The 24,762-nt window shown below is 44.3% G+C and overlaps 1 protein-coding gene across 1 annotated transcript in view; it reads right to left on the reverse strand.

Annotated features, from left to right (window-relative positions):
* Positions 1 to 20,976, reverse strand: part of kank1a (KN motif and ankyrin repeat domains 1a) — a 53,565-nt gene extending 32,589 nt beyond the window's left edge. Inside the window, exon 1 of the mRNA XM_005451552.3 lies at positions 20,706 to 20,976. The gene's annotated coding sequence lies outside the window, so the exon portion shown is untranslated. The remainder of the gene's footprint in view (positions 1 to 20,705) is intronic.
* Between the last annotated feature and the right edge of the window lie 3,786 nt (positions 20,977 to 24,762).

Consider the following 24,762-nt stretch of genomic DNA (forward strand, 5'->3'; position numbering starts at 1 on the left):
GGTCATTTCCCTCCATCTCACCTGGCTCCTTGCAGCATCCTGTCACACAAACCCTTTGCATGTCCTTCACTTTAATCTTCTGAGGTCTTCCTCTTTTCCTCCAGCTTGTCCAGTATATCCACACTCTCCTCTGCACGTGTCCAAACCAGCTCAGCATCGCCTCTGATTGGTCCTTTCCCACAAATCTGCCTCCAACTTAGTATTGCTCTTAAAGAAAAAGAGGCATTCATAGAGCATTGGTTCATGTTGCTTTCTTTGTAAATACTACAGCCTGTTGTCTTTTCAGAGAACCTCAGTGATCACCTGCTGTAAGCAGCACTCCCCAGCACTGTGGGGATGAACGGCTCAAACCCCAGCCGACAAACGCAACACACTTTAACTTACCCTGAAAACACAACGGCCTGTGAGGTCAGCCGATGAGCCGACCTGCAGGGATTCCTGCTCCTGTATAATCACACATTGAGTTATTTTTGGTGCCGGCGCTTTCAACTCCTGGCTATTCTTCCTCCGAGGCAGCCACGAGCCTCATGCTCGCAGATAAACACAGTATTCGAGAACAACAAGCATTTCCTCCACTGAGACTGGAATTATAGAAATCAAAGAAAATTATACATACAGGCCCTGTCATTACGCTCCCGGCCATCGCTCATTCCTGACTCGCTTTATCTCGTTCATAAAAATCTGAGCAGCTCGCATGTGGAAGTCGGCCCGGTCATTTCAGAAGAATCAGAATCTGAGCACAAAACTGCATCTGGAACCAGGACTTCAGATTACAGAACATCTGTGGCACATCTGCAGTGGGATCCAAATCCAGCTCATTTTTAAATCTGCACCATACCGTACGCGCTTCAAATTCCAGCATCAGCTGTTCGGATGCTTTGAAATTCGGGAAAAGTATCGGCAGGAGCGAAAATCTTCAGACGTCTGAGACGAGGCAGTCGCTGGTTCATTTCTTCCAGACGTTAACCTGCACTTATCAGACAGACAGCACTGCCTTTTAACACCACACTGTGTGCCTGCTCGCTTTAAATTAGTGCCTCCAACCTTTCATTTATACTCGTTTTTGAAGTGTACTTGCATATCAAGAGTTCTGTGTACCTTTCACCACAAAATGAGTGCAACTGTGCTTATGGCCGAAGCGTTTAAACAAAGCATAATAGGCCATCCTAAAAATATGCAGATCTATTCTAGTAACAGTCTCAGTGCAGGCTGTTTGTGCTCCATGCTGCATCAATCCTTCAGTCTGTTCAGTTATATTGTGCTTAAACTCTTACGAGGAGCCTGTGCTGGATTTTCCAGCATTCAAGTGGCCAAGCACCGTGTAAACATTCAGCCATTAAACAGGCCACCCCCACCGCACCGACGCTCAGCGTTCACGTTTGGGGTTTTAGTTCAAATGTTAATGAAAACCAACGTCTGTGTGGTGCATGTACGGGTCAGAGGAATATGACCAAAAACTGACATTTAGCTTGTAACAGATGATGCGAACGAGCTGTTCATGGCATTGTCTGGGTGCTACACAGTAAATATGTACTGTAGTTTAGCTAGCACCTCTTAAGCTGACTTAATAAGGGTAACATTGTGTGGCAGCTCCTAAATATCGTGTTAAATATCCTCTACACAGCCACTAACAGAAAATGCAGCTTGTTGGGGTCTTAAGCTTTTTTCCTATCATTGCAACTTTGAGTGCACACAGATGCCTTTAGTCCCCCAGTGTGACTCCTCGTCGTACCCTCCACCCGACCCTCCACCCGAGTAAAGCCAACAGAGGACGACATGTTGGAGAAGTGTCTTTGATTGCTGTCCCTTTATTTTAGGAATCGACTTTATCTGCTTCAGCCATTTATCTCGACAGCTGCTCTCCAGAGGTTCAGAGTCCCTACAAAGGAATTTGGTGCAAGACCATCGAATGCACACAAACAAACAGACCCTGCAGGTCTGTCGGGCTCCTTTCTCCTTCTTACAGCTCTGAACAAATAAAAAATTAGACCTTGACGGCCAAAAAATAAAGAATAAGCTCACAGCTGAATTATTTAAAGAATTTGGTGTTTATTACATTATTGCATATGCTTTGTCTGCCAGGACACAGACTTCAGCTCTGCTCTGATTTATTCCTCCAAGATTTACTTTTTCGCCTGCAGCCAAAGAGCCAATCAGCTGCTTTAAACATGCCAAAGTGTTGCCAGGCTCTAAACAGTCCGTCTCATCTTTTATTGCTCGACGCCTTCAGCTTATTTGAGTTAATAATTTGTTTGCAGTGAGAAAAACATTTAGCTGCACCAGTAACCGTTTTGGATGAAGTGCTGAGTGAGTTAAAAGATCATTTTCAGCCTCAAGGAATCACCGAAACGGCCCGTTTACACCTCTCTGCCTCGCTCGCCGTTCCTCAAGCACCAAACAATAAAGAGGAAAAAGAAAACTTCACTGCAGACGCTGTGGTACGCCATTGATCAGCCTGTTCGGCTCACTGCTGTCCTGAGCACAGATTTAAGAGGTCACCCAGTCTTTGCACACTCACTCTGAGCCTTTCTGCTGACAACACTGCCCCCTGCAGGAACGAGATTCAGCTCCAGGTTACTGCTGAAATTCTCTCAACCACGTTTATAAGAAGATGTGAAACATAAAAAACTGAAGAGCCACAGATCAACACATCTGTCTCTTTCTGAGCTCTACGAGTTAAACAACAGAAGACGCCCTCTCCCCGGATCACTGTGTCCACTCTGGTTTTCTTTTTTGGAAGTGGCCCTTTCTCTTTATCTCCCCCCCCCGGGCCCTCCTCTGTCTGGCCTGCTCTTGACCAAGGACAGGCTGGAGCCGCTTATTTGTTCAGCTCTTGAGTGGAGTCACTAAGGCGGAGTGGAGCTATGGGCCGGTGAACACCACCCATCACTCACAGCCAGTGGGAGCACCAAGTTACTTTTAAATTACATGCTGTGCACAGAGGTTGTTCTCCATCTAATGGAGTTCACATCTATGACTAGAACAACAAACATGATTGATTTACTGCAGCTGTTCAGAGTTGGAACAGTTTACTTTAAAACTCTTCCTTCAGTTTAAACTGGTTTATTCGGCCAGCATCGTGATTCAGCACACAGATCACTGGGTTTGTTCTCGTGTTACCCAACAGTGAAACCACATGAATGAGCCTTAATTACAAGGAGTGTTATGCACTCACCTTTACTTTGAAACTCACCTTTAATTTAATTCAATAAAACAAAGAGTCAGCCAACCACAACGTAAACTCCAAACACGTGAGTGGTGTAACCAATCAGAACAAAGGCAAACACCTTCAGGTTTCTCTACAAACATCAACACTAAAGTTTTCGTACGAGCCGCGTGGCGCGTGGACACCTTTACAGCTCACACGTCTAATCTTCATTTCTGTGTTTGCTCTAAATACGCCACAGTGCTCAGATCCTCCAGAGAGGGGCGGTCACTCCCAGAGCTTTCACTCGTGTTGTCAGCTCGCTCAAAGACGCATTGTGGGAGAAATTCCGACTTAAGTGCTCCCGTGTTTGCTTTTGTGCCAAGCGAGCCCACTCTGACGACCTTTTGGAGACCAACCAATGAGATCCAGCGCTGCCCTTCTCCTCTGACAGCAGCCGGACAATGAACGACAAGCTAATTAAAGCGATCACAACATGAGGTGGAGCGAAGAAGCCAAGAGACGCCAAAACGAGAGGGGAAAATAAAAACCATGAGCTTTTTTAAAATAAAGAAAGAAACCCTCCAGGTATTTTTCTGCAGTTTGTGTTAAAAAACTATTTTTCCCTCCTTTTCAGCCAGCTCCAAGCACTTGAGCTGGTGGGCCAATTATGGCATTAATGAGTCCCACTGAGCTGGATCACTGCCAGGGGAAGGGGGAGGAGAGCTGCAGCTGTGGTGGCATTGTAATGTACAGAGATGCAGGTCAGCCTCCTCCCTGACCCACAGTAATAAGAGATATCACTCTGTCACGCAAGCATGTAAGCCAATGAGCTGCAGCTACTACTGAAAGCTGATTTTGCATGTCGATGAGGCAGGCCGAGTTCCCACCTGCTCACCACACTTCCTCTTTTGGGATGATTGACCCTTTAAAGCCCAAAGCATTTCAAGTTGCTATACATTAATACAACAGTTATATCCCAAATTTTAATATTATGGACTTAATGCATACATATTAACTACATAAATTGCAATAAAGTGCACCAAACTACACAACTAAATTGAAAATCGTTTGTTTTTCTTACATATTTCTACGTACAGAAATTTCAGAGGTATATTCTTCAAAACTGTAAATGCAAAACAGTTTCCAACCACGGAGCGTGCCCGCTCCGATGGGCTTCAGACAGGAGCTGGACCATCTTTAAATACCATCTCATTAAATAAATAAAGTTTGGGTTTTTGCTTTAGTTTTTTCCTTCGGTGTAGTGATGCTCCAGAACTGGAAACAGACTGAAAGCAAACACAGACGAGAAGCGCTCACAGGTCCTTTAGGTTCGATGATGCGGCCGGTCATTTTTACTGACACAGTCGAAACTCGTTGGTTTTTCACAAACATTAAATAGATAAAAATGTCATTTTCTCAAAACCAAGTAAAACCAACAGATGATGTGAGGATCACTTTAGTTAAAGCTCCTTACTGACACTTAAAATAATAAAAATATATTAACATGCTTTATTCAGTATAACCTTAAAATAAGAAACTGAGTCCATAAACTCAGGTTTTTTGTGCAATTCAAGGTGTTGCCCCCTGGTGGCCATTAGAGCAACGCAGTTTAAGACATGTTCCTGGTTAAAATGGGGATGAGGACCCGCCCCTGAGGCTGGAAAGGCTCAGAGGACTGATCACTGGACTTTCCCACCTTCTAGACTCAGCTTCAGTTGTCTTATGGAGTGTGTTTGTTTGTGCAGGGTTTAGGGGGGCTAATACACTCTTTCACAGCGTGAAGTTCATTTTACAAAAATACATAAGCTTCATATTTCCACAGATACGAGGCCTACATGCTCCACACAACTGCTGAATTATCAGACAAAACTCACGTGTAGGTTTAAGGATCGTACAGCATAGAAGAAAAAATAAACTCACACTTTGAGCTGATGGGCATGCACTGGTGTGTTTACAGATGAAGCTTCTTATTGGTGGAAACCTTAAAGAAATCTGCACAGCTAACACACATTTGTGGAAACTGCTCAGAGTTTCTAAAGCGACACTAAGAGTGCAGCTGCTTGTTCTTCAGAAAACACATGAAAATATGCAGGCAGTAGAGATAAAAGCAAGACTGGATTCAGGGTCACAAGCAACAGGCCAACACAGCCACAGCCACACCCACAGCCACACCCACAGCCTGTTATCTTTCACATTCTCCCCATCAGCCTGTTTTTACATTCCTTTTTTAAGCCGACCTACATCTCTGAATAAAACTTTGTTTCAAATAAAATGGACCTATTGAACTTTTCCTTTTGTACATTTTGGTCATTGGTCAGAAGCCCACCAACATGCATTTCAATCCAGTTTACGAGGGGCAGCCAATCAGAAGAAACTGATACCCCGTGTAACAGAAATAAAGGTCATTTGGATTATTCTGAACTCTGAATCATACAAAGCTACTCCGAGTTTAGCAATTCCAGTATGTAACTAGAAATTAGCATTACACACCTTAAATAATTACAGTACTTGAACAGCTGTAGTACCATGCCTGTATTGCTTAAAAGCACTACAGCAAGAGGCCGTGCTGCACTTCACTGTATCGTCAAAACAGCCACCATAAAGCTGTTACAACCAACTCAGGCTGTGTGTTTATGAGGGTTGCTTTCAGAATCAATCAGGACTCCCTGAAGAGGCAGTTTTTATCTCTGGGGGCTGCAGTCCCAGCTGTGCCACAGCCCAGGTCCCGGGAACAAAAGACACCTGCCAGATTCAGGCTTTCAAGCACAAGGGGAGCATGAAACCGCCTCCACAAGATAAAGTGTTTTCCACTGAACGCTCGGCTACTGAAAGCAGCTGGCCGTTCAGTTTGATAGAAATCTCATCGTGACCGAGACGTGAACAGAAAGCAGCGAATGACTGTGCAAACAACAAGCACGCAGGTTTTAACAAGCAACCGAAGTTACAGCTGTAACCTCCTGAAAAAAGGTTTCAAAGTGTCGGTTTCCATTTTCCCCTCACAACAAAAACATGTTCAACAAATGCAACAGCCTTACTGTCAAGAAGTATGAAACGGCTTCACAAACACCAGTTAGCAGCATCAGACCTGCTACTGCTCATATGTGGAATTTGCCTGTTGATAATTATCTATTGTAACTATGACTCCAGGAATCACCCTTTGTCCAGCAGGCTAGCTGCCCACACATCATGAGTTCTCTGCAGTCTCACCTGGGCTCGGACAGAATACATGGAATTTGTTAATGGACTGGTTCTTTTTTACTCTGAGCACCCAAAGCTTTACACAACTTGTACATCCTCCCATTCGCACAAGTCATACTCCGATGGATGCATCAGAGAGCAACATAGGGTTAGTATCCTGCCCAAGGATACTTGGCATGCAGACTGGGAATGAACCAGCAACCTTCCGGTTAGTAGGCAACCTGCTCCACCTCCACCCAGGGAGTCAGCAAGTTAAAGATCATTTAAGGGCCTAAAAACTGCCTTCACACTTTTTCTGATACTTCGACAGGATATCGGTCCAGTCTGGACTGGAAGACCTGGAACGGATACTGGAGACAAAGTGCTGATTTATGGGCTTCTGTCATGTTATTGATGACACCGAGCACCAGCAACAAGGTGGAGCGGCAAAAAAAAAAAAAAAAAAAAAAAAAAAAAAAAAATGTGCGAGGTGGACTGAGGAGGACTAGCTTGACTGCAAATAACAGTCCGCAGCAGACTTGCACTGAGCCTAGAAGACCATTACAAATAAATCAAGTGAATTCATTTTATTTAAGTCCTATTATCGTATCTCACCATCATCATCGTATTAATAAATCCCAGGTTATTAACTCTCAGTCTGTCATCCACTCTGCAGTTCATACCTGGTCAGAGAGCAGTGAGTCAGTTAATGTGAGTAAACTCTGATCTAGTCGACTAAAACCCAAGAACAGAGTTCCTCCATTACAGATCCTGTAGTTCAGCTTATAAATAACAGCCTCAATTTAAATGTAATGTAGAATATATTAACGTCCATCTGCTGAGCGTGTCCGCCCCAGCTGGTCCCAACGCTGGCTGCCTTTGTGCACTCTTAGCTGGCCTCATTGTTTGTCATGGAGAGGTTAATGTGGTGACATCAGTGCTAGGCCTGATTAACTGGCTTTAGCGTCATTTGTCATCGGGGATATCGAGCATGCCATCTCGGGGGCTGGCCGTTATCCCTACTCTGTTACTGGGACGACAAAACAGCCTAAATACAGCGATTAAGAGTTTATTCTGGCTCCCAACTGAGGGCGTCATCTGGAGAAAAGACTCCTCATTTATATGATCACAGCAACGGGAACGTTTCGTAACAAGGACGGTGATCGAGGCTCCGAAATCCTGCATTTTGTCCTCATTAATTCAGTGTTCCCTCTAAAGCTTTTCACTGACATGAAGCACTCGTGTTTGCCAAGAAAAAAAGAGGAACTCAAGGATGGACTTGAGAAAAGAAAGAAGACAAGAGAGGAAAGGAGGGAGGGGGCAGGCAGGGAGAGAGGATTAATCCCATTAGCTAAATGATTTGTTCCACTGAGGGAGGGGGAGAAAAGTACGGGCAGAGAAGGGGGGTGTTTTTGGGGGAATGACAGTAATGACGAGGCACTAACGTCTTCCAAAAGGAACCTCCTCTCTCCCGTTTTCCCTGTTAGCATCAACAGTGCTTGAAGCCGTCCACACGCCACTTTACGCCCTAATCTGAATAATTTATTCCCAAGAAGGGAAGCAGAAAAGGAGCCACCAAAAATCAAAGTGGCAGACACGCCAAATTCAAACAAAACCATGACCCACAAAAGATAATGAAAACCTCCCAAACAAGCCTTAAAAAGTCTCATTATCTGCCTTAGAACAAGCTTACACGATTTAAATTTAACGTATACGATTAACAAGACCAAAGCAGAGCGTTAACATCAGCGCTGTGAAAGAAATCAAAGCCCAGAATAAAGAATCACTGAGGTGCAACCTCCAAGCCTGAACGCTCAGATTCGTTACAGCAAACCTCAGCAGCTTCAGGAAGTCGTTAAACACCAAACGGGTGTCTGGCTCAGCGAGAAGCCGCTCCAGGTGAAAACAGACGAGACATGGAAGGTGTCGACGTCTGCAGAGAACATCATCAGCGATGTTTAACAAACAAAAACCAGTCCGAGTGGGAAAACTTTAACATTTATTTTGGCAGCTAGTAAATCAGGCGCCACTCGTCAGGCCGCTCATGCACATCTCTAAACATTCATAACATGAATTCGGGGGCTGAGACTAAGTTCTGGACATTTACTGCAGATGTAAATTTATCTGCACGGCAAGGCTCGCGTAGGATTCCCAGCCATCGCTGAGTGGAGGAAGTGGGAATAACTAATGACTTCCGTGTTATCCTTTTCATTATCTTGGCCTTGCCTCGCAGTCACAGGGTCACAGGCTATGAAAACAGTAGCATGCCTTCATAGGTATAATGCAACGCATTGTATTGTGTTGGCAGTGGAGGGCTGAGGAGGAGAGGAGGGGCGGTCTTCCCAGCGGGAGTCATCCCGGTCAACAATAGCAGCAGCATTCCTGTGGAAACACTGTGGCATTATGGAGGGCCTCTGTTCGCTGGGAGGATCTTCCACCAAAACAAAGGGATGAACTCATTCTGGGAATTTTTTGTGTCACCTTTAGGAATGACAGAGTAACTTTTGCTGTCCGGCTTTTCCTACTTGTGAAACGTCATATTTGGTAAACGGACAGCGTGTTTTGACAGCAATGAGTCAAATTCCCACACTCGTCAATCCGTCTGGTTCCAAGAACGACTACGCAAATATTTCACCTCAGCTTCAAGCATCCGTCTTCGTCCTGGCTTGCTGAAGATGGTTTATAGAAAAAAATTATATTAAATTAACAGAGCGGGACATTTACACTGCAAACGTAAACTCAGGTGTAGATCTGTGTTTGTTTCATCAGAGATAGAAATGTTGCTGTAAATACACGATACTGTATGACAGATGATTACATCACTGTGCTGAATCCTCGCTGCAGTGCATTTATTGCATTTACACCTGTGCACCGGTGACTCTGCATTACTCTGCAGACCGATGACTCAATCTGAGCTCTTCCTGTTTCAGTAAAAGTTAAACACAGGAAGGAGAGAAGACTTCAGACCTGACAGCCTGTAAATGTATCGCACATCAGCCTCACACTTAAAGATGGGGAATTTTCTCATTATGAGATGTGAAAACAGGACTACAAACAAACATGCAGCATCCATCTTTAACGTCTTTTATGGTCCTGAACTAAAATGCAAATCAGGTCTGGTTGCTGTTGAAGTAGCCAAAGTAACAGGGAGCTGTTTCCACAGGAGATTATTGTCCTGCTCTGATGAATCTCCTCATAACTCCAGCTGGGTGTCCAACCTTAGTCCGTGTTTTAACAGAACAGAGTTCATTATGAATTATAACATAAGCTTCTCTAAAACAGAGGCCGTGCCCAGAAGGTACAGCGCATGAGCAAATATTGACTCGAATGTTGGCCTGTGCGCTTCTATTATTTCAGCTTCACTGGAGGTAAGAACAATGTGGGAGCAGTCCGGTGGCAGATGTCACTGAATATGCAAAAGACAGGAAGGAAGACCAGTTGCATCAACCAGTAAAAGTAGATAAAACTGATACTGGTGAAAATCTGTGGCCAAAGCCTGACAGGAAACATGAAGCTCGGCCCGTTTTTGTTTAAAATGAGCTCAGTGGAAAAGTGATCCCGCCACGCTGCAACTGTAAAGTGGAACTATTAAATAAATCCATTAAGCAGGGTTGTCATCATCAGACCATTAAGCTGAGACACCACAAACACACTCTGCAACGATACCGCTTCAAGAATCAAACTCGAAGCAAACAGACCTGCAAAAATAAAACTGGACAAACAAATTAATAAATTTGGAGGATTAACATTAACTAATTGGTGTTAACTAACAGATGCCTGTGGCAGCAGGCTGCATCTGGAGCATCCATGACGTTCCCAAGCCAGATGACCCTCTACACAACCCCGAGAACCCTGGTGGGTTCTGGGTGTCATCTCTGTTGAGTATTCCCACAAAAACCTCCAAGAGAAGCATCCAGGAATCACCTCAGCTGACTCCTTTTGACTTATTAGAGCAGCAGCCGCTTCAGTTATCGGCACTCTTCACCCAGCTCCAACGCTGGGCCGAGCCACCCAACACAAGATTTCAACTACTTGGATTCTCGACCTTACTTTTTCAGTCATTTGCAGATCTCATGTCCAGAGGTGGTAAATTTACAATTTCCCCTTATAAACTGCCACTGCATTATCCTGGAGGGACGTGTTGGCATGGACAGAGGCTCCTGGCAGGGTCTCCCAGGACACACAAATCCTAATGGAGGAACCAGACTAAAAGCAAGTATTTACAAACAACAAACAAGATGGGACATGATATGGAAACTGTGCTGGATAACTTGTATGGAAGTAAAAACCAGGGCCAAACACACCAGACACATGCCTGCGAGGGGAGCTCAGGCTTGAATTCACTGGGCTTGGCCATGCGTAGCCGGAACAACGAGGATCCTCTACCCTGAGGGCTGACCGCTCCCAGGAACAGCCATTATGGTCAGGAGTATTGAGGGTCGGGCAGCAGAGAGGACTGGATGTGTTTAAAGAACAACAAAACCCAGATAATCGTACAGAATACGCAAGAAAATAAAACATTAAGTCAGATCTTCCCAATCTTCATGTGCTAACCACCTAGCTCCTGCTGCTAACACGCACCAGCTAACCGTGTAAAAAATGTAGTAAAAGACAAACTGTCCATAACAATTAAAAAGTAGAATAAAATAAAACAAAGTGATTTCAGAGCTGCAGCAGAAAACTGTTCTCCATTTCCCTCATCACAACATCAGCACTGCCATCAGCCAGCGCGCTGAAAGAACAATATGCTTTGAATAAGCAAAGCAGCTCGACTTGGCTGTGGGCGTGGTTCACTGGCACGTGATGTCTTATGAGCCCCCCCCCACCAGTCCATCCAGGACTAATGGTTACTGTGCATGACTACCAAAATACAATATTTACAGTATGATAAGACAGGTGTTCACGACTGCAGTCATACAGCTTTTGAATACGAGCTTACGGTTACTTCTCCCAACAAAGACGACGTTAATCGAGCGTGACCATTTTAAACAATGACAAGATCAGAGATTTATGCACAACATAACCCAATTACTGCTTTGCTAAAACCTTAAATCAACAAAGCCGCGTCCTGATGGGTAGTTTTCCTTTCCCACAGCGTTACCGTCTGAGCCGTCTGATTAAAACAAATAAAACTAATTACACAACGCGCAGCATCCAACGTCACTGAGAATTACTTCTGTTTATTCAGACAACAAGCCCATCACTGGTTTTCAAACATGTCCTCAATGAAGAACAACATTCACGTCTATCAGTTTGTTCTAAACGATCGTGGCACCGCACACACTGTTAAAAATCTCAGACAGTTGTGAGCCTGAGGATGCAGGTGTGCAGCAGCAGGTGTGCAACAGTCTGCAGATTGATGAGTAAAGCTTGTGCATGTCTGTGCCTGCCTCACAGATGATTGGTTTCATAAACCATTTTGAGAAAATTAAAGAATTAAAAGGAGCTGAAACTTTACATCATTCCTAATAAGAACTGAATCTTTGTTTTTGTCAGTGGAATCTGAGATGATCAGGTGGGAGGTTTCTGATGGACCTGTATCCACTCCCATCTTCACACGGCATACATCTTTAAGCCCTCCAGCTTTCTCAGCTGCTGCAAATGGCTGCAGTGTGGATTTAAAGTATGCAGGAGGGCCCTTCATGCTCTCCACTCACAGGAGAACGAGGACTGTCCAGGGAACCGGTGGATGGTATCGCCATGGCGATGTGCCCGTCACTTTGTGGAAGCTGAAACCTGAGAGGATGCCAGGCCATTAGCAAGCCTACGTCACCCCACCACAGCGATGAGGACTGAAGTCACACAGCCAAACACTGTAAACCGGTCGCTATAGTAACCATTTCAAAGTTCATCACTATCAAATTTATCATCGATACTCGTCCCCACTTCAAAGCTTAGGTGTGGAAGTGCAGCCTCGTATTAAAACATGCCCATGTGCTGTGCTACAGGAACTTGCATTAACCAGCCCAGATAAGATCAACGGTGCCAGCAGGGAGTCGATCTCCACTGTAAACAAAGCCCAGCTGACCGCAACAGGAAATGGTTTACTGCTGAAGTTTAACAGTTTACAGAGAAACGCCCGACCTCCTTCAGGACGGTGTTTATACACCAAATCAGAGGCATGTAACCACAGACGGCTTTTATGAAAGGCTGAAGAGGTGTTTCTATATTCACGGAGCACCTCAGAGCATCGTCACCTGCCTGTGGAAAGTTCCTGAAACTGATGCAATGACCTCTACGACAGTCTGTTACTACAGCCTGAAAGACTTTACTGTACTGGACCGAAGGTGCTCCTCGCACTGATGCACTTCGCTGTCGATTTACAGGTTTGCACAAATGGCTGCCATCTGTGATACAAACTGCCACAATTTGTGACGCTGCAAAAAAATTCCCAAGTGTCCAGCTGATTACTTCCACAAGTCTGTAAAGCATACAAAGAGTTTCCTGCCTGGGTCGGCAGCTTGCAATTACAGTAGATCTGATAAAGTGACCTGATACAGGCCAAGAGGACAGCTGCTGTGCAGGGTCTGTGTGGGGGGATCCATAACCCACATCTTCGCCTGTTCTTAAACTACATGAAGCTCCACAGACTGTCGGCCGTGTTCTACACATCACATTTAAATGAGGCATAAATGAATGCAACAGTTTCCCTCCATACACAGTACCAGCAAGTAGGGCTGCGTCTTTCACTTTCTCACCTGTGCTCCTTTTTATGCTTTTCTGCATTTGGTACTCAAGTACTTGTTGCCAAGTTTAAACAAGATGGAGACATGGCAGAGAGGTAACCAGCTCTCCCCTCGTGAATGATTTTTCACTTCTGATTACTTCTGTATTGACCCTAAAAACAACTCGAGCACTGTTCAAGCTTTAATGTGGACTCCGATGTAACGCTTATCACACAATTTTGGTGACTCTGGTCATCCTGAATCAACACTCTGTAGAGAAATAAAGTCCTCGTGGCTTTTCTTTAACCGCCTTCATTCATCTCATCTTTTGTCCACAACCACTTCTTGTGGTGAGGCCACAATGCAACTGTGTAGTGCATCTATCAGTTCAAAAACATGCTAAAAACCACAAGGTCACATGACTGAACACAGCATCACTCTGCAAGTGATCAGGAGGAGGTTGGTTTTTGAAAGCACCCTAGAAAAACAAGTCGTATCAGCCTGCGTCTCATTAAAGATGCCAAAACTTTCATTTTCAGACAGATGCAGAGCTTCAGAACAGGAATGTGTAGAGAGGCAGCTGTAGACACAACAGACAAACCCCCCGCCCAGCAAACCACGGCTGTACCCTTGAACCGGTTCACACTAACAAGCAGATCAAGTGAATGACTCGTACTTTGCAGCATTTAACATTACGTGCTCTCAGCAATCAGAGCAACAACAGCAGCGTTTAACGCAGGTTTATCTCCCGAGCAGCTGCAGTCACACAGCGGCGGCATCTCCACACACTCAGACTTCGCTTTGTTCCTCCTGGATAATCGCTCGAAAGAACAAACAGTGAGTTTGTTTACACGCACATCAGCATCCAAGTTCTGGTCAGATTACAGATAATGGTAACTGCATGTGAGAAGAGAAAAGTGTAAGAACACGATGCAGGTCTCTGATCGTCTGAGCAGTTTATGTGCACCAACATCAGAGTTTAAATCTGAACTCAATCCCAGGTTAAAAGTTCACCTGACTTTCCAAACCATGGATCAGATGCTTACATCAACAACACACCCCAACACCCAAACCATAACTACCACCATGACTCAAGTTTCCTGTTGCCCCACATCTCCATCCAATAAAATATAACATCCACTGCTCCCAGTGACCATGCAAACTTAAAAACCTGCACCAGCAAGTTTTAGAAACTAAACGCAACTTTAAATAAATAAAATGATAATAACACAACAGCTGTATTAGTAACTGCTGCACCTTGTTTTACTCACCTTCCTTCCTCAGGATTTAGAAACCTCAAAGTTTTCCTGTAAAAGCATTTCACAGAGCTGCAGCTGGCACTGAGCAGCCAGCACTACCAGAGAGAAACGAGGGATTACAGCAGAGACGTCACCCGGCGCTGTCTCACACAGCAGAGCCAATCGCAGCCCGGCCACGCAAACGCTGAACACACACACAAAGTAACCTGACAATAGCAGCCAGTGAGGGAGGCTGTAATATGAGCAGCACGGTGACCACTGGGCCGAGGCTCTCGGCCGTAAACAGCAGCATCCCTGACAGGGAACAAACTCAACAGCCCTTTCTGAGCTGCAGAGGATGATGGGAGATTCAGACTGAGGCCTGTCAAGCAAAATAAAGCTGCAAAACTCATCTAATGAGCACTATGGTGTATTTTAAAGTGCTTTACTGTATACTGAAGGGATTTGTCCTTACAAAAAATAGGCATTAAAAGCAGAGCTGGAGTCAACATCTCCATCATCCATTTACCTCAAAAACAAAACAATGAACCAAGAACTAAGACATTTGGCAGTTGTATTAAATTCATACTAAGGTTTGTATGTAAATAAACGAGGCTTGAATGTGTCCCGCGCACATCTGGCTGGATCTCTAATCAGCAGGTCGTCAGACCCCCGTACTGTGGAATGCTTCAACTTGACAAGCAGAGTCTGTGCATGCCTGCATAGCTGAGGGATTATCACAGTATCAACTGAGCCCTGAATCCCCTTTGCACCTGCCTTGTCCTGCTTAATGCACAAGAAACGTGTGGGATTTCTCGCTCCCTCCTCTCAGACTGCTCACCTTTCATTCATCAGCAGCTCTGAAAGGATAATGACAGGCTGTGGCTGAGCCGTTTTTAAGAAGCGACACTTCCCCCTGACGTGCAGAGCAAAGGATGTTTGGTTCAGAGAGGAGTCGAATGTGCCGCTGCTCCCCGTCTGCAGCTCCAGAGTTTTGTGGTTGGAACAAGACGACGGGCTAATAGCTCGTCTCGTGTGTTGGACGCCTTCGTTTCTGATCTATATGCACCACAAAAGGGAGTCAACTCCCAGCACCTGATCCACCAGACAATAGTTCTTACTTTCAGTTTTAATAAAGTTTCCTCAAAGAATTATGAAATATATTGTAGAAAAAAAAAGTCTCTGTGAATACGAGGAGAGAAGTTAGCAACAGTCCTTCACCAGCACATGAACCAGTTCTCCACCTGCTGCAGGTGCTCGTGCTACACCTGTAAGCCACGACGGTGCAGGTCAGGGAGCAGTTTGCTAAGGTCAGCAATGGCTGAACTTTCAGAGCTTTTCTGGGAATTATCTGCTCAGAAAACTGACAGCATGACTTCATGGACAGATGTCAACGTTGTTTAAGAAAAAAGGCTTAAGTCACCGACTATATGCGGTAAACAAAAAGTTCCTCGACCACCTGAACAAGTCTATATTAAAGTATTTCATCATTCAGATTTTGATTTTATGACCATTTACCTGGATTTTTATTAGCAATTCTTTGTTCTGCTCCAATAAATATAAATCATAATATCAATAATATTCAAATTTTCACCTTGATAAGAGAAAAACTGGACAAATGCCACCCAATTACTTGTACTTATTTTAATATAAAAAAGGGTTTTTAGTCATTTTTCTTAAAACACAAAAAAAACCCTCCAGTTATTTTATAATCCAAAGATTTCCTTATACATTTATTCAAGTTTTTTAATACTGACAGGTCCAAATGAAGTCAAAGTCACATTTGTTTCTATCCAAGAAGGTTAACAGATTCTTACACGACACGCCTGCACTGATCTGAAATATCCACAAACACGTGCGTGTCTGGAGTAATAAACATTTATACCTGCCCTGAAATATTTGTTGTGTTACTAGAGAACAAACTCATTTACTAAGATGAGCAAGCTGAAAACTGATTTCCCAGAATCCCACACTGGATCAGTGTGCGAGGCGTCAGCTCTACACTGGAACAATAATCTCCTTCCCCCGTGAGGGTTGGTGTGTAACGGTGTTCCCGCTCAGCCTCAAGTTCTACACACCATCACTCCTCCCATCAAAGTGAAAATTAAAAACAATCATTTATTGCAAGTCTCGTCAGGCAGAGTGCGTTTCCACGAGGGCGTCTTCCCAGCACATCATTAATTCAAAAGGTCCCATTAGCACTGCAAAGATGGAGTTTTTCACAGCCAACACAAGCGAGGCTGACACCAACACCCGTCACATATCGGCTGCTGTCCCAACAGCTCAGGTGGTTTAAAGAAACGAGGTCTGCGAGGAGCCGAAGCTGCTCCAGAGAAACAAAAACACGAACGGCTCATTTCAACTCTTAATTTCATAATGTCAGAGGTCAACGATCCCTTATTGATCGTCTGTGATACGAAGAGCACGTGACGACTGTGAGGGAGCATGAAAGAAAGAACAGGATTAACATACCAGGAAACAAAACATCTTTGTGAAACGCACTCCGAGGTTTAGGCAGGGTTAATCCCAGCCACAGAGAGCAAAAACCTTCACTCCTTCATGTTCGCCGCAACAATTTTCTACCCAACAAGAATCTCGCAAGTTGAAGCATGCAGAAATGAATCATCGGCAGGCGGAACAACAGGGATAAAACACTATCCGAGGCTCTTTGGCGGACCGCTGACATTCATCGTGATAGTTCATGTGTCCGCTTGTTCTTATGCAACTTGTCAGTGAAATTCAAAATCACAACAACTTCACCTGGTTTGCTTCATAATCTCTGCAGGTAGAAGCAGTTTACCCTCAGCCTCGTCGGGCTGCTTCTAAACCAGCCCCAAAGTTAGGAATCCTAATTAAGATTCAAATTAAGAGGCAGACAATCCCCTCACTCAGCCTTTGTTAGCCAGCTCGCTCTGAGGCGGGCTCTTTGAAGCAGCCTTTGGGCCTCAGCAAGTTAACCTTAGATTTAATCCTGGGTTTTCTGTGTGATGAAGGAGATTCACTTCTTACTGCGGTATCTCACCGTCATATGTTTCAGCCCTTACCTGCCACAGAGCAGCTCATCTTCAAGACTAGAGATCAACAGATACACAGAGGTTATGTTCCAGACTGGACCCAAAATGTTGGCTGTGCAGAATAACTCCAGCTGCATGTCATCCATGTAAAACTACAACCAAACAATGAAGCATCTAATGCTATAATCCCCAGATACCAAACAGCTGTAGAAGAAAAGAAATAATCTCACCTCTGCTTTAAGTATCAGTCCAACACACCTCACAGGCTCCTCTACAATCTGTGCCAACACACACAAATGTCTCCCAATCCATCTCAGGCCTCTCTGACTCCATTAAGCTGCTAAATCCACAAAAACTGATTTAAAAAGAATTTCGTGCAGTCCTGCCAGAGCTTTGATCACCGCGGTAATAACTTCCTTGCAAATTTGCAAACAGCGTGGTGCCGACTTGGCAGCTGCTCCGAGCTGCTGGAAATCTGTTAGGATTCCCTGAAGCTCGCCTTTACTCAGAATCAGCTATGCAAGCCTTTTCATTTCAGCCCGTCCACTGGTGTTTTTAAAATGTTTTATTTATATCCAAAACTCATGCACTGTGACCGCTCAGCGGAGGTGCAGCACCAGTTTCATACCAGCCGATGCTTCAGAATAACTGCAACAACTGCCCAGAGTGGCTGCAGGACGGCAGCTTCACTGCAATTTGAAGCTCTTTTGCTCATCTCCAGTGTTCCCCGACTCTCTGACAAAAACACAGGCCTGACTTATTCTTACTAAAGGCAATGATGACTCTTTGCCTTAACACTATGCAGACCAGCTGGGCTTCAGCGTCAGTCACCAACCAGAAACTCCATTTTGAGCCAGTAATGGTCCCAGTTTGTTGGTAAAGGTGGTCAGAAACCAGACAATTTTCATTATTTTTATAAATAGCTTACTGCAGAATGGTTGAGATTCAGAGAAGCTCATTGACACTGAGTAAGCTGTGTCACCTTCATTATGTCCTTAAATAAAGCTGTGAGTCATTATAGAAGCTGGTGCGTTCAGTGGCTCTGTACAGTCGACTCTCGTCCAGCATTACTCCAACTTTTTTGATACAAAAAGGTTCCCAGCCCATGTTTTAGAGGGACAACAAACTCATCTGGACAGAGAATTAAATAAATTGCAATTTAAAGATCAGTGTGGACACCTCCTCAGACTCTCCAGGTTCATGCTACTTATGTGTGGAATCTCCTATCTAAGATCTCCCTGAACACATTTATCTCCTCTCAAATGCATCTTGGGCTGTTCTTGTTTTTGCATCAGGGGGCTCTTATGGTTTGAGTGGAAGATCCACTTAAACTAAAGTACATTTGATCTTGTAATAACAGGGCAGACCCCGAGGCTCATGTAGGCCCTCATCCCACACGTTAAAGCTGAGCAGCTGTAACGACTCCCTTCACCTCCAGTCCAGCCAGTAAGAGTGGTTTCTTCAGGGTTACCCAGCAGTGAAGCTTCACACAGAAAGCATTGAGCACAGATGTGCATGCACGTAAACACTAACATTTTCAAGTGAACCCAGGCAGAGCAGCTTTATTTTTAGAACCAAAAACGTGCAAGAGAAGCACAAACAGGAGACAAGTATGCACAGATGTTCAACCAAAACTAAAATTATAACTCAGCAACCCCCTCGAGATAAAATTACAGAGAAAACACCACGGCAAGGACTCCACAAAAAAACTGAACACCCACAAGAGAAGCGAGGCCAGTCGTGACGTGCAAGCTGCTCACACAGAGCTGTGGAGTGGAAGTCATTTCCTCTAAACAAACACAGGAGGGGTGGGAGTCGTAATCACAGGCGGGGGAGGCGGGGGAGGCGACACGTCTGAGCGGATGAGACCCAGCTTTGATCCTGCGGACGCGAGGGTCGTCTCAGTCAGGCGTCATTTCACAGACCTCCACCGCATGTCCACGGATACCGAGTGACCCGCCTGATGATGTGGACCCGGAGCGCGACTAAGCCTGAGGTACCAAGTGACGCCGGGCTGCACCGCCGCCAGATCTGCTTTAATGTGTTTGTAAGAGAGCAAGCCAATCACAACCTGAGATATTAGCAGCCTCTGGGTCAGCTGGTCAGCAGACGGGCTCTCAGTCTGCCAAATTCTCACTGGCAGTGCAACCGCAGTGTTTCCTTCATGAGGAAGAGAGCATTAAAAATCAATAAGCTTCCAGAAATAACATTTTTAATCTCATCTCCAATTTATTCTTATGAAAATATTAAACTATAACAAGCTCCCTGCAGTGAAGTAAAGAACACCTGAGCTGACAGAGACACTGATATGACCCTTTAACCACCTTAAGGTTAGTGAATGACTCACTAACCTTCAAACCCCATTAAAGCTGTTAATCAGTGCTACAAACAGCAACAAAGCAGCTTTGAGAAACAACTTTGCAGAAAGTGAGATGCTTTCTGCAAAGCCACAAAATGCGAGGCATTCGGGGTCCTGAAGGAATGCTTTGTGTGGCCTCCTGGATGAAATCTGCACTTATTATCCAAGCGTAGAAAAATGGATCTTGAGATATGCAACAAGTGCCACAGTGGAAGCTTAAGAATTTCATTAAAAACACCTTCACAATGCTCATATTCTTCCTCTTGACATATCAGTTCCCTCATCTCTACTGAAGAGTGGAAAGGCCTGTGAGCCAGGAGAGGATGAGGAGCCCTCTGTTTGACCCCAGCTCTTCACCAGCACAATGGGGACCACCATCCAGGTCTGAGCCCCCCCCCCCAATGCCTCAGCTTCCCACTGCATGAAAACAGGTAGCTATGAAGGAAAAGTGCCCAACACTAGCTTCATTCAGCGGCATTTCGGGGTTGATGAGTGACCTTTAGAGCTCCACGGAGACTCTGTTGTTAAGAGCTCATCCCGCACTGCGCTACGAGGACGCGGCTGTGGAAACAGTGCCACGAAAGACATTTCTGCGTTCTTGCGCTTTAGCTGAAGGTGAAGTTGTCCGCGAGCCTGTGGTGACACCTGACTTACACTGAATCCAAGCGAAGAAGGCTCACTGAGGATTTAATCACGAGTGGGGTGTGCAGGGTAATGAAACCTTTCTCGAGGGGCGAATCCCCGTGAAACCCTCCTCCGTCTCTCGCCTCCGGTTCCCCGCTCTTGGAGCTCAAAGTTCAGGCTCATGACACCTGCGCGGCGCAGACGGAAGTGAAAAAAAAAACAGCGCCAGATTACCTGAACGACTCCCAAACACCAGCTGACTTTAAATATAATCCAGCTTAACCAGCAGCGCTTCATGGGATTGTCTCGTCTGCTCGCTGCAGGACCACCTGGCCGACAACACGCACCGAAGACACGCTCAACTCACGTATTTGATTAAGCAGAGGGCTCGTGCACGCTTACACGCGCGCACAGAGACACCTGGGAGAGCTGAAACAGTTTAAAACACACTTTGTATTAGCAGAAGCGACTTTAACTTACCCCACGCTAATGCTTCCCGGGCTCCTTTAGAGGTGCAGCTCCTTTCCTCGGACTCCTTTCTGTGCTCGGGGTCGGAGTCTCGGAGGGTAAAAGCTGGGTAATGCGTTAACTTTGCGCAAAAGTGTGCAAAGCTGCAGTCTGTGCCCGCCGCACACGGAACGTCCCCTCTGCGCCAGCAGCCTCTTTGTACTTGTCCGCTCGTGCCACAGCTCTAAGTTAACCCGCGGTCATGCGCAGTCGGTGCCCTACCAGGAGCCCAGTCTGAGCTGATGTGAAGGTCAGTTAGAGGCACAGGTGTTGCTTTACCTGCGCACACTGCTCGGCCTACTTACACTAGCTGAGTCACGAAGAGCAAACAGCGCGCTCCGTGACTCAGCTTCTGCTTTAAAACTCAGGTAAACGTGTAGGTTAAAGCAGTTAGCACATCGTTTGCTAACCAGTGACTGCACGTTGTGTCGTAAAACTTTGACCACACAGGGGGAAAAACATGTACGTTACAAAGTTAAATGACGTAAACAAATATACATTTTATAGTTTTAACTTACTATAACTAACGAAGATGTTCTTCTTCCGCGATACAATATAGTGCTCGGGATGATAGAGGAAAGCCGTTTCGGTTGGCGCATTAATATCAAGTGTTTTTAATTGTTCTGTGTCAGTTAATCTTGTTGGGGTTCATTTTTAACCGTTTTTAAAATACTTACACTTTCAAATAAACCTAAATATCTAGCGCAGACACACGAATATGAACATGTACATAAAATTATCAATTTTTCAAAGATAAATGATAAAAACTAGTTAAAGAAACGCATCCTCAATGCTTTGCACAGTCAGCGTCCCGCCGCAGGCTCTGTTTGTCCGACAGCGCCATCTTGTGACCAGTGACGTTAACAGCGTGAGGCAAAGAGAAGCCCCGAATCTAATGTGGTCTGTGCAATAAACACGCAGCACTGACATCTGACTGTTTACTTTCATCGCACATTTAAAGCCAACGTCGTTATTTTGTTTTCATTAGAGAAAATAACTGTAATTAAACCTGATATAGATCTTCTATTTGCACGGCCACCGTTGGCACCTTTGTCCGCCAAATAGTTCATACAGCTTAATAGCATAAACCGCAGTTTACAAATGTGCAGCCTACAATGATTTATGTGTAAAAGAGTGAGTACACAGACGTGTGTCTACACACAGAGCAATTTGATCTCACCTAAAAATATTTTTCAAATGGTAAATATCAAAATTTGAATAAATGCTTATAATTACGCGCCAAATTTTAATTTAATGTATATAAATCTGATCGTTTTCACCTTTAAACGCTATCTGTGCTGCAGGACAAACGTCTAAAACTATCTGTGACATTATTTTCACAGATTGTTAAAAATGCACAGATGACGTCACATGTGCACGTGGTGGGGTTTGAGACTTTTCACGCTGCCGACCCACAAATGTAAGCTGCGTTTAAGTGCTAGTGCAGAACTGGGCCAGATGTCCCAGTTCTGCACTATTAATAGTGACTGGATTAATATGACTTATTAATATGTGACTGGATTTCGTCTTCTTTTTTAAATACAGCGATGTTTTTGTTGTTTTTTTCCTCACCCTTCGACTACAAAACCTACATCTGTCAATCACAGTCTTCATATGGAAGCCCAAGAAAGTTAACATATGGTTTAATGTCCTGCTGATGCTACAGGTTGGATGCTGGACGCAGGAAAACATCTCTGAAGTGAGTTCATGCTCACTAATCTCTTGAATATTTGGGATATAGATATAATCCCGGTCATCTTTGATAGCAGCGGACTGGCGCTGAGAGCTTAAGGACTATTAAACAGTCAGTCATCTTTATCACTTGATACTTGTTTGCTGTTCCTGAACTGTCAGTATTTTGTCTCATCACCAAGTAAACAGCTTCCTGCTCTCAGCTCATCAGGTTAGATGAAGCCTGGAGATGGTGATGAGCTCCTAGTGTTTGTTTCCAGTTTTAAGTTTACAGATATCATTTTTGCTTGAAGTACTTTGAAGTCAGAGCGCTCGTCAGCAGTGAAGTATACTTTATTACTGGTTCGTGTTACAGAGCCACGTGAGATTAAAGGCTGAAAGATTGTGGTACTAATAAGACAAAATGCTTCATCTGACTCTTTTCATTACCCTTAACAGTCAGGTAAAGAATACCAGGTCTGAATGTCTGCACTGAGTGAAAATAAATTATTATGAGTTATATTTGTGTTGAGATTCAGTGAGTTTATTCCACTGCACTGAACTGAAAAAGCAGATTTACAGTCCTGAAATTTCTTAAGTGTCACCAGTGTTTCTTTTTGAAGCAGCGTTTCTCTGTATTTTTGTGGTTTTAAGGGCGTCAACTGCATGTAGAATATACAGGTATGTTTAAGCTGTTCCCCATATCATTCTGCAGCGCTCGCAAAATTTCAAAATCCCTGGTAGCCCTTCGGGCAGGCACTCTTCAGTTTTTGGTAGCCCAAAATAAATTTAAGTAGCCCGAATAAAAAAGAGAGCAATTTTTTAATGTTTTGTTTCCTTTACAATATTATACATTAAAGTATAATATTGTAACGGAAACAAAAATTAATCAGAAAATTGTTAAATACAAATCACAACAACTGTATAAAAATCACAATCATCAACTCAAATACTTGGTTCTAATTGAACAGAAATTTCTATGAACTTGTAAGAACTGTGTAGACCATGAATCAGTCTGTGTCAGATCCTGAATCTGAAATTTCCACTGAAGTCACGGGTAAGGGGTGAGTGGAACCAAGATCGAGGCCATTTGCTTTTTGAAGTTTGCAAAAACTGCTAATTTGGCCAATGGTGGTTCACTCTTTGCAACATAGTACGCTTTTGAAAGATTTTTCAGGACTTCTGCTTCTGCTTGGTTTATTTTTAGTATGTTTTTTGCAATTGCTGTTTGTTCTGGGAAAGATATTGCAGACTGGGTGTTATGGCCCTAGCTGGGCCTGTTAGGATGCCTGGGTCGTTGACCCAGGGCTTTTGAGTTTATTATATTATTTATCATTTCTAGTCTTTGGTTTCTTTCTTAGAGTTCCGTCTTATGGTTTATGTCTGTGTTCTATAGTTGCTGTCTCCCCTGTCGGCTGTATCCCCTTGTTAAATTCGCGTCTCTGTGTTATGTTTCCTGTTTTACTTTGAAAGTCCTTGTCTCATGTAAATGCGTCTGGTTGTGCTTCGTTTGTCTCGTTAGGCCTGATTTGCCCCAGCTGTGTTTCCCTCCTGTTACCCATTCCCTGATTGCTCCCTCTGTGTATTTAAGCCCTGTGTTTTCATCAGTCCTTGTCGCGATCTACCCTTATCTTGCTGTGTGTTCTGTCTATGTAAGTGTATTTTGTATTCTTAGTTTTGTTACACTTTTGAGTTCAGCATTAAAGCTGTTTTGAGTTCACGTCTGTCTCCGTAGTCTGCACTTTGGGTCCTTTTCCTGTCTGAACACAGCCTACACATAACAGGGCCTCCTGAAACTGCCCTTGTGTGGGCGTGGTGTTTTTCCCCGCCTCCTCCTCTCTTGCCACTCCTACCCCCTCTGTTTCTCTCACTCTCCTCTCTCCCCAGGACACAGCTGCTTTTGATTAGCCTCGTTTGCAGTATAATGCATTTCTTGCGTTTCTCATGGGTTCTGATGGGGTCTTTCTTAAAATTACTGGTCCCAGTTACAAAGGCGCTTGTCGACTCAAATGAAATGAAACTCACAACACACCTGGCAGAACATCATGTTATTTAGCTCATCATATTCCAGCCACATAAATTCTTTTGTCCATGAAACCAAAAAAGCTGAGCTTTCTTTTTGTCTCATAGTCTGATTTGTCATAACTTTTCCGTTTTGTGGTCGGCTTTTCATTGGCTGCCCCTTCTTCACCCTGACCTGTCTTATTTGGCTCAGCAGAACTAAAATATATATCCTGCTGCTTTTACACACGTACTTACATAACGGTCAGCGATTCTCTGCACAATCAACCTCTCACATGTTTAAGCTTGCTGTGGGAGATTTCACTTGTCAGGTTTGAATAGTAAGCTAATGAGTGAT

The sequence above is a fragment of the Oreochromis niloticus genome, linkage group LG12, assembly GCF_001858045.2.
Source record: "Oreochromis niloticus isolate F11D_XX linkage group LG12, O_niloticus_UMD_NMBU, whole genome shotgun sequence".
Classification (NCBI taxonomy): Eukaryota; Metazoa; Chordata; class Actinopteri; order Cichliformes; family Cichlidae; genus Oreochromis; species Oreochromis niloticus.